Source organism: Balaenoptera acutorostrata, chromosome 6, assembly GCF_949987535.1.
Source record: "Balaenoptera acutorostrata chromosome 6, mBalAcu1.1, whole genome shotgun sequence".
Taxonomy (NCBI): domain Eukaryota; kingdom Metazoa; phylum Chordata; class Mammalia; order Artiodactyla; family Balaenopteridae; genus Balaenoptera; species Balaenoptera acutorostrata.
Genome location: NC_080069.1, coordinates 78019966 through 78037425, shown reverse-complemented (window position 1 = coordinate 78037425; position 17460 = coordinate 78019966). Strand labels below are relative to the sequence as shown.

The 17460-nt window shown below is 39.4% G+C and overlaps 1 protein-coding gene across 9 annotated transcripts in view; it reads right to left on the bottom strand.

Annotated features, from left to right (window-relative positions):
- TMC1 (transmembrane channel like 1) overlaps positions 1–17460 on the bottom strand; it is a 379606-nt gene that overhangs the window by 271895 nt on the left and 90251 nt on the right. The window lies entirely within an intron of this gene.

Here is a 17460-nt window from a genome sequence, read left to right as displayed (position 1 = left end):
AAGCTTTTGCACAGCAAAGGAAAACATAAATAAGACAAAAAGACAACCCTCAGAATGGGAGAAAATATTTGCAAACGAAGCAACTGACAAAGGATTAATCTCCAAAATTTACAAGCAGCTCATGCAGCTCAATATCAAAAAAACAAACAACCCAATCCAGAAATGGGCAGAAGACCTAAATAGACATTTCTCCAAAGAAGATATACAGATAGCCAACACACACATGAAAGGATGCTCAACATCGCTAATCATTAGAGAAATGCAAATCAAATCTACAATGAGGTATCACCTCACACCAGGTAGAATGGCCATCATCCAAATATCTACAAACAGTAAATGCTAGAGAGGGTGTGGAGAAAAGGGAACCCTCTTGCACTGTTGGTGGGAATGTAATTGATACATCCACTATGTTGAACAGTTTGGGGGTTCCTTAAAAAAACTAAAAATAGAACTACCACATGACCCAGCAATCCCACTACTGGGCATATGCCCTTAGAAAACCGTAATTCAAAAGGAGTCATGTACCACAAAGTTCATTGCAGCTCTGTTTATAATAGCCAGGACATGGAATCAACCTAAGTGTCCATCGACAGATGAATGGATAAAGAAGATGTGGCACATATATACAATGGAATATTACTCTGCCATAAAAAGAAACGAAATTGAGTTATTTGTAGTGAGGTGGATGGACCTCGAGTCTGTCATACAGAGTGAAGTCAGTGAGAAAGAGAAAAGCAAATACCGTATGCTAACACATATATATGGAATCCAAAAAAAAAAAAAAATGAAGAACCTAGGGGCAGGACACGAATAAAGATGCAGACGTAGAGAATGGACTTGAGGACATGGGGAGGGGGAAGGGTAAGCTGGGATGAAGTGAGAGAGTGGCATCGACATATATACTACCAAATGTAAAATAGATAGCTAGTGGGAAGCAGCCACATAGCAGAGGGAGATCAGCTCGGGGGGGATAGGGAGGGTGGGAGGGAGACGCAAGAGGGCAGGGATGTGGGGATATATGTGTACGTAATTGACTCATTAATTCTCATATATAGAAAGAAAATGGAATTTTATTGAATTTACAGGTCAGTTTATGGAAAATTTGCACCTTTATAATATTGAGTCTTCTAACCTATGAACATGCTATATGTCCCTGTTTATTTAGGGTTACTATAGTTTCTTAAATATTGCACAGAATACTTTTAAAAACTGAAGATTTCATGTACAAATAAGGATTTTCAGCTTCTCTTGAAAATAAAAATGTCTGGCTGGCAGAACCAGTTTAATACTCCTGTGTGGCAACAATAGGCAGGAGCTGCCCACTGTAACTGGGACATGTGTTCTCCAACTCATCACAGTTCCTACCACAAACCCAATGCATGAATCTGGACTCACGACTGACTTCACTCATTTATTGTACCTGCTGGGCCACTAGCTATGGCTAAAAAATAAAAAATGAAAAAATAAGGAAGGAAAATAGTGAAAAATAAGGTTCATTTACTCATTCTTTCAATACTTATTGAATGCTAATTATGTGTCAAGCACTACGCTACATGTCGGGATATACCAATGAACAAAAACGACAACAAAACAGTTACTTTTGTGTTTTAACCCAAAGGCCTTTAATACCATCATTTTAATCAGAATTATAAGAATGTTGAAAATTTTTAACAAGAAAATATTTTACATGGCAACCTTCATTCAGCCAATTAAAGGGAGTGTGGCTGATAGAAGAGTGAGCACACAGAATGAAGACACAGGAAAAACCCCAAAAGAACATGGAAAAAGAGCCTGTAGCTGTTCTGTCATATTAACCAATAAGTTCTCAAATACACCAGGACATCAGACCACTCTGGGTTCACGACATTCTCAAAATAACAGACACAAAATGCCCTGCTAAAATGAACAATGTGGACAAAGTCTTCGCTCCTAGGAAGCTTCCTTTCTACTGGCAGCATACTTAGGTTGGAAACAGACCAAGAAGTTCATTGAATTTCAATTTCAGGAATTTTGACATTATTCTCCTGCTAATGGGCAATCAGTGGAGTTTTGCTACCTGTTATTCTAGGTTTCTTAGAATACTCACAGAAGCCTGTTTCTTCACTGGATCCTAGGTTTGAAATAAATCAACCATGATCCTTAGCTCAGTGAGTAATTGGGTTCCTGTGAATAGGGAGAGAAAAGACGGGAAAAAAAATTTCACCATCCAATGAACTTTTAGAATACAAAGGGACAGTCCAGGGTGAGGTGTATTTATTTCTTTCACCAAGAACGCAAAGCACCTTTCCACTCAGCTCAGTTTAACTTTCCATTCTAGTCAGTGGTATAATATCAGGACGTGTGTGTGCACGTGTGTGTGTGTGTGTGTGTGTGAGATTGGGCAGGGAAAGAGACAGTGAAAGGGAAGTACAATCCAGTTGTTACTAATAGATTGCTAAATTTTCCCTCGTGTAAATATATTTTAGCCTCTCTTTCTCCTGTGTCTTATGTCATGTCTTGGCATCCAATCAGCTCTACCAGAGGCAAGCCCATTAACTCTTTCAGCTCTCTAGTGTACCATTCAGACTTTTCAGTGCATTTCTGGTGCTCTACTCTCTAAGTGGACCATACAAGGATTCTATTTAGGTCAATACACTAGTGATTCATAAAACAATTCCCTGAAGGTTTGAAAGAGTTAACCTGTAACCCTCTCTAAACATTTGGCTTAGTGCAAGGTATTGACTGAGAAAATGAGGAGAATAGAGACCAATATGTCATTAACTAGCACAAAATTCAGTGACATAAGCAAAAAACAGACAATATCATTTAGTATACAAAAGGAAAAAACTAAGAACTCCAAGAAGTTTTTGTCCACAGTCACACAATAAGCTGACCTCAGAGCCAAAACCGTTTCCAGTTCTCCAAATGTTCCATCTGGAGCTCTGCCTATGGTTTCCTCCAAATCCAAACTCATGTAGGGAAGTGGTGGATGGAAGTGAGTGATGGGGCAGAGGTTAACACAAGAATCCTTGCGAGCCCTTCCAGGTCCAAAACTCTGTCTTTTTTTTTTTTTTCATTTCTCTGAAAAGCAAATGCTGGTCTGTTCCACTGTAAAGCCCCCTTGAGATGAAACAGAATTTTAAGTAGAATCTGTAAAACAATCCCTTCCAAATTTCCTTCCTGGCCAGTAGTTACAGTCACCTCTGACCACACCAAACCCAGCATCCTTTCCACGTTTTACCTCAGTTCCCATCAGCATGTTTGCAACTTCCCATAGTTTATTTTCGTCTCTCTCCAGCAAACAAGGCCTCTTGTGAAATGAGAGAAGACAGCGTCAGCACACACACACTCGCCTGTTGGCTCGGCAGAAAACACCGCACAGAGCCAGGGAAGCCTGCGTGGAGGCTGCCAGGAGGCCACACAGCTCATTTCCATGCTGGTACTGCAGTTGGATTTCTTATGCGACAGAAGTCTCAAGTTTAAATCACTCTGTGGTTGGAAAGGAAGTTTAGAATAAAGAGGGTGGGGGAACTACCATGACTTTGTAATCCAACTGTGACCAACCTCTTCATGCTGAGGTCCAGAATAATAAATTTTGGAGCTGGAAATGGTCCACCTCACATCTTATCAATGAGAAGACTGAGGCAAACAGGGAAGTGACCTATCCCAGGCCACATGACTCATGAGCTGCACAGTCAGTGGGTGAGGGCATTTCAAGTATAAAGAACAGAAAGAGAGAGGCTCACGTTACCTCAGAAAACGAGGATTTGTTTTAAGGATGCACGGGGCAGGGAACTTCCGTTGTAGCACAGACACACTTCATTGAGCACTAAACACTACAGGTACGTAAGAGCAGCTCTAGTAAATATATCCCAGTCTACTAGTTTCACAATGGCAAACATGCCTTAGACGTTGGCATCTGTCTGCCTGCTCCAGTCCTTTGCTATTGTGGGCACTAACTACTCTCTTCTCTGCCTTTGCTTTTACTGCTTTTGTTCATATGAACACATAACTCTTTATTCTCCTGCCTGCTTCTTAATTCCTTCTTCCCAGGGCTTCTGCTTCCTGTGCAGCCTTTCTGACTTATTTTCTATGTGTCTCCTGATTTCTGCCTACTGACACACAGCTGACTACCCTTGGATAGACTTACATTCAAGTTCTGGGAGGGAGGATCTGATGGGTTCACCTAGTAACTCTCCAGTAGGTCTACAGAGTTCTGTCACCAGACTTCAGGGTTATTACAGATGATGGCCACAGGAAGATGTCCTTCCCTGGTCAATCAGGATAGACTAGAGAGACAAAGCTGAGTAGTCATCTTTCCTCAGAATGGGGTTTTGGGCATGGAAAACACTTGGAGCATAATAGAGTCCTCCTCAAATTAGTGCTTTGGACTAGATGCCATGTCTCTCTCAGTTATGTAGCATACAGAAGTAAATAAGAGAATATTTCTGGAGCCAGGCTGAATGGTTTTAATCCGATCACCATTACTTTCTGGCAAGCTATGCTTTAGGAAAGTTATACAAGCTCAGATTCTTTACAATAGAGATTATAATATTGTCTGTTTTATAGGGTTGTGGGAAGGTTGGGGTAATTTACATAGAATGTTTAGAAGAGTATCTAGCGCATAAGTGCTCAATAATGTTAGATATTATTGTTATTATTATTATTATACTGTTTCTTTTTCCACAGCACCTGTAATGGGTTTTTTGCTTGTTTCGTTTTGGCTGCACCACGCAGCTTGTGGGATTTCAGTTCCCCAACCAGGGATCGAACCCACACCCCTTGCAGTGGAAGCGCAAGTCTTAACCACTGGACCGTCAGGGAAATCCCACCTGTAATGGTTTTAAAATAGATCTGTAGGGCTTCCCTGGTGGCGCAGTGGTTGAGAGTCTGCCTGCCAATGCAGGGGACACGGGTTCGAGCCCTGGTCTGGGAAGATCCCACATGCCGCGGAGCAGCTGGGCCCGTGAGCCACAATTGCTGAGCCTGCGCGTCTGGAGCCTGTGCTCCGCGGCAGGAGAGGCCGCGATGGTGAGAGGCCCGCGCACCGCAATGAAGAGTGGCCCCCGCTTGCCGCAATTAGAGAAAGCCCTCGCACAGAAACGAAGACCCAACACAGCCATAAATAAATAAATAATTTAAAAAAAAAAAACTGCAAAGTTGTTAAAAAAAAAAAAAATAGATCTGTAAATTCTTTGACACTTTTTCCACACAAAAAAATGGAGTCTAATTCTTCTTCTTTGAATATGGTCCATTTTAGTGACTTTCTAATGTGCAGAATGCAAAAAAAGTGATGCTGCATGATTTCCAAGGCTAGATCAGGGAAGGCAATATAGTTTCTGCCTTGTTGGAATTCTTGCTATTTGAATTCAGCCATCTTGTTGTGAGGAATGCCATGACCCATGGAGAGGCCACGTCGAGGTGTTCCAGCTCTCAGCCTGGGCTAAGGTCTCAGTCAACAACCAGCATCAGCCACCAGATATGTTAGTGAATGAACCTCAGCTAACCTCAGCCTTCAGCTTTCAAGTCTTCTACCAAAGGTCTCAGACTTCATGGTGCAGAGTAAGTGATCCACTACAAGCCTTGTTTGAATTCCTGACCCAAAGAATCTGTGAGCATCATTAACGGTTGATATACAGCACTTAGTCTGGAGGTAATTTAGGCAGTCATAATAAGTGGAACAGCCCCTTTATTTCTTTACCTCTATGACAGCACTGTTCATGGCGACATTTACAGGAATCAGGTGACATTAAACTATCTCTAAAGCTAGGCCTCTATACTGCAGTTCTTCTTAACCAGAGGGGAGATTATAATGGTCTAGGAGTTTTATTAAAAATACATAACCCAGGTCCCAAACCCAGACAGGCTGAACAGCAGATATGGGATAAAGACATGTGTAATTCGAAAATGTTCCTCATTTAACTCCAACAAATCTCCACAAGGGGAGACCACTGACATACCTAGTCCCCACAATGAGTCTGACCTCACCCATACTCAATAGGAGTTTATTGAAAATCTCTACGTGTCTGGCTCTGCTGCCTGGGGCCCTAACAGGAAGACCACACTCCATTCTGGAAATGAATTAGAAGTAAATTTGGTATTTTTGGTGTGTAAGCTTCTCTTGATGCAATCAGGTCAGGAATGGAAGATACCAAACTACAGCTTTTAATTGTGAATTTCTAATATATTAGCATCAATCCATCAATTCTTTCCTTCAAAATCTGGAGAGCTAGGAACAAGACAAAGATGTCCACTCTCACCACTTCTATTTTACATTGCACTAGAGATTCTCTCCAGGGCAGTCAGGCAAGAAAAAGAAATAAAAGGCATCCAGATTAGAAAGGAAGAAGTAAAACCATCTCTATTAGAAGGTGACCTGATTTTACATACAAAATCTGAAGAGTTTAACAGCGAGCCTTTCTGGGCTTTGAAGACCAAAAGGAGCTTCTCTCTAGCTCCCTCTCCCACTCCTCAGACTAGTGATTCTCAAATTTTAGTGTGCAAAAGTGAGTTGTTAAATAGGAATTCTTAAGCCCAACTCCCAGAGATTCTGATATACTAGCCTAGGAAACTTTAAAAAATCACCCCAGGAAGTCTAATGCAGGTGAATTTTAGACCAGACTTTGTAAAACACAGACTTTGTAAATCTTTGAGAGGTCATTTAGTACAGTGATTAAGAGTGCAGTGTCTAGGGGCTTCCCTGGTGGCGCAGTGGTTGAGAATCCGCCTGCTAATGCAGGGGACACGGGTTCGAGCCCTGGTCTGGGAAGATCCCACATGCCGCGGAGCAGCTAGGCCCGTGAGCCACAACTGCTGAGCCTGTGCGTCTGGAGCCTGTGGTCCGCGACAAGAGAGGCCGCGATAGTGAGAGGCCCAGGCACCGCGATGAAGAGTGGCCCCCACTTGCCACAACTGGAGAAAGCCCTCGTACAGAAACGAAGACCCAACACAGCCATAAATAAATAAAAATAAATAAATTAAAAAAAAAAAGAGTGCAGTGTCTAGAACTCAGTTGCCTGGGTTCAATTCCTGGCTCTTCTACTTTTTGTGTGAACTTGCAGATGACACTTAACCTCATTGTGCCTCAGTTTCTTCGACTGTAGAATAGGATTAATGATAGTGCCTACCTTACAGGCTTGATGCAAGCATTAAATGCATTAATGTATATGGAGCATCAGAATAACAAGTGCACTTATTGTCAATTATTTGCAGTAGGGGACTTACCTAGCTGTCCCTGGAAGCTAGACCTTGCCTATAGACAACTACAACAAGATTCTTACAGTGACACCAGTAAGTATGGGAAGAAGTACATTAGGTGCTGTTTCTCTGTCCATCTTCTTTTCTCTTCTCACTTTCCCCTGCCTCTCAGAAAGGCTGTGGCCGACAGACACATTTTATTAGAAATCAAATTAAAGGGACATCCCTGGTGGCGCAGTGGTTAAGAATCCGCCTGCCAATGCAGGGGACATGGGTTTGAGCCCTGGTCCAGGAAGATCCCACATGCCGCGGAGCAGCTAAGTCCATGAGCCACAACTACTGAGCCTGCGCTCTAGAGCCCGCGAGCCACAACTACTGAGGTCCACATGCCTAAAGCCCATGCTCCACAACAAAGAGAAGCCACCGCAGTGAGAAGCCCGCACACCGCAACGAAGAGTAGTCCCCACTTGCCGCAGCTAGAGAAAGCCCACCCGTAGCAAAGAAGACCCAACGCAGCCAAAAATAAATTAATTAATTAAAAAAAAAAAAAAGGAAAGAAATCAAATTAAGGCATGAGCCAGTCAATCCTGCTAGAGTTTAAGTCCTTCTATGTCTTCAGGACCATTTCTAATCTCCCATTTGATCATCATAATTGGCAGGTTACCAGGGTTTGAGTCTTTTCCACCATTATTTTGATGTATGCTGTTGGTGAATTTGGGTTTCCTTTTTTTTTTACAGTGCATTTCACCAAGAGTTCATTTCCAAATGCAAACATGAGAACTAATGTTCCTAAAACTTTATGACTCATAAAATGTACTTCTCTCCCTTCCCCCTCATTCATTAGCATGATAGCAAATCTTTAACAGATTGCCTTGCACCTAGGGAGGCGGACCCCAGTGCTCACATAAATAATTTATACTGATCAACACTTGCTCAAATTAATGGAAATGATAATGCTGTAAAGAAAGCATTTTACTGTGTTTCAAGTCTATTCACCAGAGGAACATTATTAGTATTCCTAGATAGGCAGGGAACCTGATAGTTGAAAGTTCAAAAAAATCACAGTTTATTTTTTTTTAACTTCTTGATAGTCAGCAAAGAACAGCATTTTCTTATAGTGCAAGGTCTATTATATACTAGGTACTCTTAATATCTCACTGGCAGAAGTAGCTCTCTCGTATTATGGCGCTGCTGTAATTTTTCTATCAGCCAACAACTGTGGTTTCCTGAAGTAGCAGAACCTGAAAAAAATGCAGCAGCTCAGACAGAAGGAATCAGAGTGGGCTGGTGATTCATGTATCCTCAGGAAGAGGGTTGGACATGACCTCTGAGACACCTGTCAACCCTGTTTTCTGTTTTTCTACCATTCTACTCAAACGCTAATTAATAGTCAAATATCAGTCGTACCTCAAAAACAAACAAGATGTTTTCACTCCCTCTCCCCACTTCTCAATGTTTTGGCTTTAAACTTTCCCCCAGAAAGTTGATCATACATGTATACAAGTTAAATTTAAGTTATTTTATTCATGCAATTCTTTGAGGCCCATAACAGTTCTAGAATGTGTTTGGGTAGCATTAAAGAAAAACTCCAAACTAAATATAGCTCTGGAACTGAAGTGTGTATTTCACCTAGAGTGTAAGACAACACTATTTGCTCCTTGGGAGGGAGAAGAAAGGATGTATTATTGACCTTAAGTGACCTATTTTTGATCCTTTGTAAGCATGAAAAGTTGGCAGCTGGGTATTTGTGTGCTAAACTCCACCCCCTTGTCCACATACCATATTTGGAGGAACTAGGAGGCACTTCCTATTTGGCGTTATGACCCAAGGCCAGAAACTGCAATTTAGGCAGAATTAGAGCAACAATATCTGCAGGTAGGATTGGCACCTCCTAAAAGCCATCATCCCCTGCTGCCAAGAAACTTAGAACCCAAAATTAGGCAGAGCGCAGTAGGGAAGCTGAGGCGTTTCATTAAAGAGGCACAGCCCTTCTGTGTACCATGTATTGCTGTTTGAGCTCACCTTCAAAATTGCTCATGTATCCATGCCTGGCTTCCCTTCTCTCTCACACACACACACTCTCCTGTGGGTGAGAGGAGTGGCTCAGACTCAGAATTAGAGTTCTTCGAAGTGGTGACATCATTACAAATCTAAGGAATTCTGTGAGCTGAACTTTCTAAAATTAATCCATCTAAAAGCTTAAACAGGGAATACCTATTTCATCTTGAAGGAGACTTTTCCCACTTTGCAAAATTACCTGGTTAATTAATTCAGGCCTGGTAGTAATAGAACTAATTTAAAACCAAAATATCCATCATGGAACAGAACTAGATCTGCTGTTTTTATCAAGGTAATTACCAGGATAATTGCCAAACTTTCCCTTGTTTTGTTTTATTCCATATAAACCAAGCCTGCTGGTTTATATGCACTATATATACATATATCCTTGTATTAATAAACAAATGTGTTGAGAACAAATTTATAGTCAGAAATTTCCCTCCCAGAAGTAAGGATAAGAAAGAAAACAAGAGCTGTGTTCCCAATCCAGGCTGCTGGCTTTATGTAAATTAATGAAAACTTTATTTAAAAACCTATGTCCTGGGACTTCCCTGGTGGCACAGTGGTTAAGAATCCGCCTGCCAATGCAGGGGACAAGATTCAATCCCTGGTCCGGGAAGATTCCACATGCCATGGAGCAACAAAGCTCATGTGCCACAACTACTGAGCCTGTGCACCTAGAGCCTGTGCTCCACAACAAGAGAAGCCACCGCAATGAGAAGCCCATGCACCACAACGAAGAGTAGCCCATGCACCACAACGAAGAGTAGCCCCCGCTCGCTGCAACTAGAGAAAGCCCGTGCGCAGCAATGAAGACCCATTGCAGCCAAAAATAAAAATAAATAAATAAATTTTTTTTAAAAACCCTATGTCCTTATTGTACCTATTATTCAGAGGGTTTCTATATATTGTAATAAAACCTTTTTATGGCAAATATCGACAAAATAATAAATTGATAAATGAGTGAAAGTTAGGATGATTATACAATTTCAAGCCACTTCCAAGGGTGACTGAAGTTTGACAAATTCCCTCCTTCCCATCTATGAAAGGATTTGGGAAGGTGTTCTTCCCCTTCCAGTATGGCTCTTCATCCTGTGAGTCCCAAGGAGCTGGGCTATTGGAGTTCCTGAACAGGTATCCTTCAGTTACACCTGGCTATTGAGCTGGCCTGAGACTCCTGCAATACTTCTTAACTCTGAGTCACCATCCACAAACTCAATGACTAATACACCATGCTAAAAGGAAGTCTTAGAGAATTTTCTTCAAAGCGAGGGCCTCAAACTCAAATACCCACAGGAACCAGGGAGGTAATGTACAGCAATGAGGGAGGAGGGGAAAATTTGGAAAGTATGAGCCCCAGTTATTTCTGTAGTCTCTCCCTAACTCCATCCAATTTTTGCCATGAGAGACTATAGGCTCGATATTGCTATGTTTCCTCATTTTTAAGAGACCTCAGAAATCTGCTTTTATTGATATTTGCTGATTCATAAATATTTACAACGAATTTGGGATTTTGTAAAACACTGTGCTGGGAAATCAAAACACACCTGTGATAATAATCACCAGTTTATGATCTGTGGTTTATAGTGTCATCCTCTGCACACGTAGACACACATGGGCACACACGTGTGCATACCCACCCACCTATAAACAGCGATAGATCCTGGGAGTTGAACTGGTCAAATTTCAATCATCCTTGGAAACAGCTTGAAATTGTATAACAGTCCTAAACTTTCATTCATTTATCAATTTATAATTTTGTAGATATTTGCCAGCAAAAGATTTTATTATAATTTATAGAAAAACACTGAACATAGATACAATGAAGACATAGATTTTTTTAAAATTTTAATTGAAGTATAGTTGATTTACAGTATTGTGTTAGTTTCAGGTGTACAGCAAAGTGATTTGGTTATACATATATTCTTTATTTTTTTATTCTTTTCCACTATAGGTTATTACAAGATATTGAACATAGTTCCCTGTACTATACAGTAAATCCTTGTTGTCTATCTATTTTATATAAGATAGTATGTATCTGTCAATCCCATACTCCTAATTTTTCCCTCCCCGCCTCTCCTTTGGTAACCATAAGTTTGTTTTCTATGAGACATATATTTTTAAATGAGGCTTCCATTCATTTACTAAACTATGAACTCCAATAAGAAAATCCTATTTAAAGATGGAATAATTTTATTTATACAGTTTATTTATGTGTATAAATAAAATTATACACGTACAACCAAAAAAATTGCATCTATTCACCAAAAAGTAAAGAATGTTCTCTCATCCAAAATTTTGTTTATTCTCTGTAATTACTAGAATCAGAGTTTGAGCCAGAGAGCCTGAAATAACACGGAGAGCAGTCAGTGTCGTCACCTGTGTGAGGTAAGCAGTTAGTCACAGCAGACAACTGCCAGGGTGTGTCCACGATGACAAGCTTATGGATGTGTATTATTCCACAATGATTTTTTTTCAGGTACGAGCTGACTTCTGATTACATATCATATTAAAACTTCCATATTATATATCTTATTAAAACTGTCAAGCTAAAAGAAGTCTTCAATAATCAATAAAGCCCTTACTGAACTGGAAGATAAAGAAGGGATTCTTAAGCAAAACAACTTCCTAGGACAGACAAGTAAGTTCTGTCGTGATTTTTAGTTCGACACAAATACCTGTTCTTCGGGGGGAAAAAAGATGAATTTAATGTTCAAATACATATTCATTGTGGATTGAGAGTATAATATAGACGCAAGAGACATTCCATAGAGTGTTTATTATAGCCTTGAATAGTCAGTATGCAATGCTGGTATCTTTTTCCTCCCCTCACAAACAGCAGACTTCATTCTCCTATAGAGATTGTTGAAAGGGTTTTCAGTGTTCTGAGAATTGGGAGTCATTATGGGATGTCTGTTGAAAATAGTTGCTTACTCAGAATAAGCTGAAAGCAAACAGTTATTATTTCCAGTCTAAATCATTCTAATGGGATTGGGTCAATCAGTCTCTTTCCTTGATCTTTATATTGAAAATGTTTTCCTTTTTCTCTCACTGAAAACTTCTGTTGCTTAAAAGCATTTGCAAACTCCTGGCGAACCTGTGTGAGCACCACGATTACAAACTCAAGGCTAGACGTCGATGCTATATATCATGAAATAGCTGCTTAAAATCAGAGGTGCTGCTTGGACTGAATTAGAAGAAGGAAGTTTTGTTTCCAAATTCACCACTGTCGTTCTTCTTCCTTCATGGATATTCATAAACCAGTTTGTCTCTTCAACTGTGAGGCAATCACTACTAGCTCTTTCTAAAGGATTTGGAAAATATCTCTACTCCATTGAGGTGGGCTTTGTAATCTGAAAGATTTGGAATCATGTCCTGCTTCTGCCTCTTAGCAAGCTGAATGCTCTTGGGCAAAACGCTGAACCCCTCTGAGGCTTTGTTTCCCTATCTGGTAGATATGATATCAATATCTACTTTTCAGGCTTTTTGTGAGATTGAAAAAAGAAAATGCTTGTAAAGAGTTAAACACAACAGAAAACATTTTAAATAAATATTTTAGGACAAAAGCAGTTTCAGTTTGTTAGAATGTGGGCAACAGAAACAACTTCCCAAGAGCGGTGAATAAAGACAACCTTCAGAGGAAATTCTTGAGTTCTTAAAGTTGGTTATTTCCATTCACTTGTAAATAATTCTCATTCGTGCTTACTACGTTCAAGGAGACTCTGAGCAGGGAGTGAGAAAAGAGGGAAAGGAGAGATGTCTAGATAGCTGAATCAGTTCCATAAAGAATTTAAACTCTAGTAGTAAACTAGGAGATAAGACTTGCCAGCAAATGACTATAAATCAGAACAGAAAGTCATCCAGGCCGTAATAGAGGCAGAGCTAAAGAGCAATGACAGTTGGGTGGAGGAGGAGATTATTTTGCCTCTGAATTGTTTCCTTTTACAGTCGTGATTCTGAAACCTATAGTAAAGCCCACCCTCTAAAATCATTTTTTTCTATCAGATGATTCCAGAGAATTTTAAAATTCAACTATATTTTTAACAGTTTGTGGTTAGAACACCTTCATTTTACAGATGAAAAAACATGGGCCCCTGAAGATGAATTAAGTAACCAAGTTAGGGTAGGGTCAAAACAAGAAGTATTGTGTTTCTCCTGCTTCAAACAACCCGTAAGTTCTCTTTGTCTGAGTCAGCTGGAAATACCCTTTGAACAATTCATGTCTCTTCTATCAGAGGAAGAGAAAGTTCAAGTTGCAAATAAGAAATTCTACAATACTTTGAACTTTAGGCTTTTCCATATCTTTAGTCCATCTGCCCTTCTCCACTCTTTTTCCTCCAGAGATTTTCATTTCTGCCTAGAACACAGGACTTTCTTTCGATAATTTATTGTCCGACAAGCAAACCCAGATATCCCTGGGCTAATGGCTTCCTTCCTCCTTCCTTCCTCTGTCCTTCCTTCCTTTTCCTTTCTTCTTTCCATGTCTTTCTATGACACTGGACTTTGATCCAGTGTTCTTAGATTGACCAAAGATCCTTGGAGTCCAAATGTGGCAAAAGGTCTGAGGGAGTCTTGGGCAAGGTGGATTCTCAGCAGTATTCAGGATAAACAGAGACCAGTGAGTAGCAAGACTTTCCTAAAGCCTTCATGAAAGACTCTGAACTCTTGGCCCAAAACTGAAGGAGGTGGGGAACCCAAGAATCATTGAGATTGAATTTCCTACCCAGTCCACACCAGAGTCAAAATTAAATAGAAAGAGAGGAAAAAGGAAAAAACAAAGAGTGGTAGGAAAGAAAAAGGAAGAAAGGCAGTATTTCTTGCATACTTAAGATGTAGGCTGACATTCATTGATAATTATACTTTATTCACACAGTGATGTAGTGATGATATTATCTTTATAACTCATAAAGAAGGTAATTTTCATTCAATACCTACAGAGCAATTGACCTTAGCCAGAATAAAGGTTCAATGGCTACCATGATTGAGCATCTACCAGGATCTTTATCTGCATTATTTAATTCTATCTAATTATCAGAACAGCTCTATAATATTGGTGTTATCATCCCTACTTTAGAGATGAATACAACAAGGCTCAAGAAGTTCAAGTAATTTACCCAAGATCACACAGATAGTAAGTGGGGGCACTGGGATTAGGATCCATGTCTGTCAGGAGCTATAGCTTATACCCTTTCCCCTGAACTGTTCTGCTCCCTGAGATTGTGTACTAGTCAAGGTACAGTGACTAGAGCTCTTAATGGAAGTTGGGATACTTAAGATTTATTCCAATTTATATTCCTTATTGTTCTTCAGTCTTTTCCAAAGACTTTGACTCTCCTGTCTCCTTTTGTTCATATGTGTTTCTTCTATTGTGCTAATTCACTATCTGATCTTGACCACAATCCCATCTCACCTCATGGCCTCCCATCAACACTTTCCTATCATCTGACCCCAGGCCCATCCTGGGTTTGTTTTTGTTATTCTTGTCTGGTGCTGACAGCTCACACTCCACTGTGTAGCCCAGAAGAGATAGTGAGTGTCAAGGCAGGCTTTCAGAGAAGACTGAGATGACCACAGGCTGCAGTGATCAGGGAATGCTCCTGTTTGAGGGATGTTTGATGGGAAGAGATCGTTAAGTGGAAAAGAGGGAGAAGACCATTGTATTTAGGAAGGAAGAGACTAAAACACATGAAAATTAGAATGTGAACATTAAGTAGAGCACACTTAATGTAGAAGTAGAGAATTAATCTTGATAATAGTCAGAGATTACTTTGGGTAGGTGGGTTAGGATTAACTGTGAATTGTCTGAATGTTTTAAGATTTAAATTTACCTGTCACTGTTGTACAGTATGTTTAGAAATAGAAAAGAATGAAGGCAGAAAAAACAATGATTGTTACTGAGAAATAGGTAGGATCCAAAATAACTCCACAGATATAAGCCATGATAACTAGGAGGATGACTGGGACCAAAGGAAGAACCAAGGAATTCAAGAGGCAGACATTATTTGCAAAGAATATGAATTTTTATTTACCCATGATGAGTCTGGGATAATTTGGTGATGTTCTAGTGAAAACACCATCAAGAAGTTAGAACTGCAGGATCAGAATTTGTGAAGTTGGTCTAGGTAAGATTATCCACACAAAAGTGAGATTTAATTCCATGACAACAGATGAACTAACCAAAAGAATAGCAGAGGCAAAATCAGAATTGATTAGCACAATCTGGAATGCATTTATACCCACAACAATTAATTAATGACTACAGTATTCCAGGACCAGAATAGATAAAACCAATTTGGGGGGTGTTAGAATAGACAAGCATATCTGGTTAAAAAATATTTAAACTTTTAAAGTTTCTAACTGTGGTAAAATATACATAATGTAAAATTTTACCATGTTAACCATGTCCTTGAGGTTCACATGTGTTGTAGCCTATTTCAGAATTTCCTTCCTTTTTAAGGCTGAATAATATTCCATTGTATGTATAGACCACATTTTGTTTATCCATTCATCTGTTTTTTTTTTTTTTCTTTTTTTTTTTTTTCATTCATCTGTTGATGGACACTTGGGTTACTTCCACCTTTTGGCTATTGTGAATAGTATGGCTATGAACATGATTGTACAAATATCTCTTCAAGACCCAACTTTTGATTCTTTTGGGTATATACTCAGAAGTGGAATTACTGGATCATATGATAATTCTATTTTTAATTTTCTGAGGAACCTCCATACTGGTTTCCAAAGCAGCTGCACATTTTACATTCCCATCAACAATGCACAAGTGTTCCGATCTCTTCACATCCTTGCCAACACTTGTTATTTCCTATTTTTTTGATAGTGGTCATTCTAATGTGTATAAGGAGGTATCTTGTTATGGTTTTGATTTGTATTTCCCTGATGATTAGTAATGTTGAGCATCTTTTCATGTGTTTATTGGCCATATGTATATCTTCTTTGGAGAAATGCATATTCAAGACCTTTGCTCATTTTTTAATCAGGTTGTTAGTTTTGTTGTTGAGCTTTAAGAGTTCTTTATAATATTCTGGATATTAACCCCTGATTATCATATCAGATATATGATTCTAAAATATTTTCTCCCATTATGTGGGCTGCCTTTTCATTCTGTTGACTGTGTCCTTTGATACACAGAAGCTTTTAATTTTAATGTAGTCCAGTTTATCTATTTTTTTCTTTTGTTGCTTATGCTTTTGGTGTCATATCCAAGAAATCATTGCCAAATCCAGTATCATGAAGCTGTACCTTGTTAATTTTCTTAAAAACTTTATGAGGTATAATTTATACATCATAAAATCTGCTCATCACAAGTATACAGTTCAATGATCTTCATTAAATTTATACAGTTGTGCAACTATCACCCCAATCCAGTTTTAGAACATTTTCATCACCCCCAAAGGATCCATTATGCCAGATTATAGTCAATCCCAGATCCCATCTCCAGCCCTAGGCAACCACTGATCTATTTTCTGTCTCTATAAGTTTGCCTGCACCTGACTAAATTTTAAAAGTTATTTTCAAGTAAAATTGAAAGAAAGAAAAAAAGAAAGAAAGAAAGGAAGGAAGGAAGGAAGGAACTGAAGGAAGGAAGGAAGGAAGGAAGGAAGGAAGAAAGAAAGAAAGAAAGAAAGAAAGAAAGAAAGAAAGAAAGAAAGAAAGAAAGAAAGAAAACCTAGCATTTCACAGAATTTGGTGGTGGGGGGAGTATCTCACATAATCCCCCATCATGCTTTTACACATTTCTTTTCACTCTTCACCATTTTGCTACCAGGTTTTATTTTTATTTTAATCTTTGTTAAAAGCAAATTTGAAAATCAATGTTGTTGGTAAGTGGCACACTTAAAATGTTATTAGAATGCTATTTAGTCCCTAGAGTGTATCTCCTATCACTGAATCTAATTTCCTTCTAAAATAAGGCATGACATTTCCACTAAGGCACCCAGGTGAGTTATATGCCTGTCCTAATCAACAGCCACCTGTCATGATCTAAACAGGTTTCTGGGTTGTTTATATTCCTTCTTCCTCCCTCCCATCTCAAGCCTGAGCCTTTTACTCTTCAGTACCAATCACATGTACTCTTCACACACTACAGCCTGTACTGGGTGGAATTCAGAAGGCTCAGTTGAAAATTAAACATGCTGAAAGTGAATTCCTTGAGGCCTTGGTATGTGGAGGCCCACACCCATGTTATCTTTCACGTTGAATTTCTTCCAA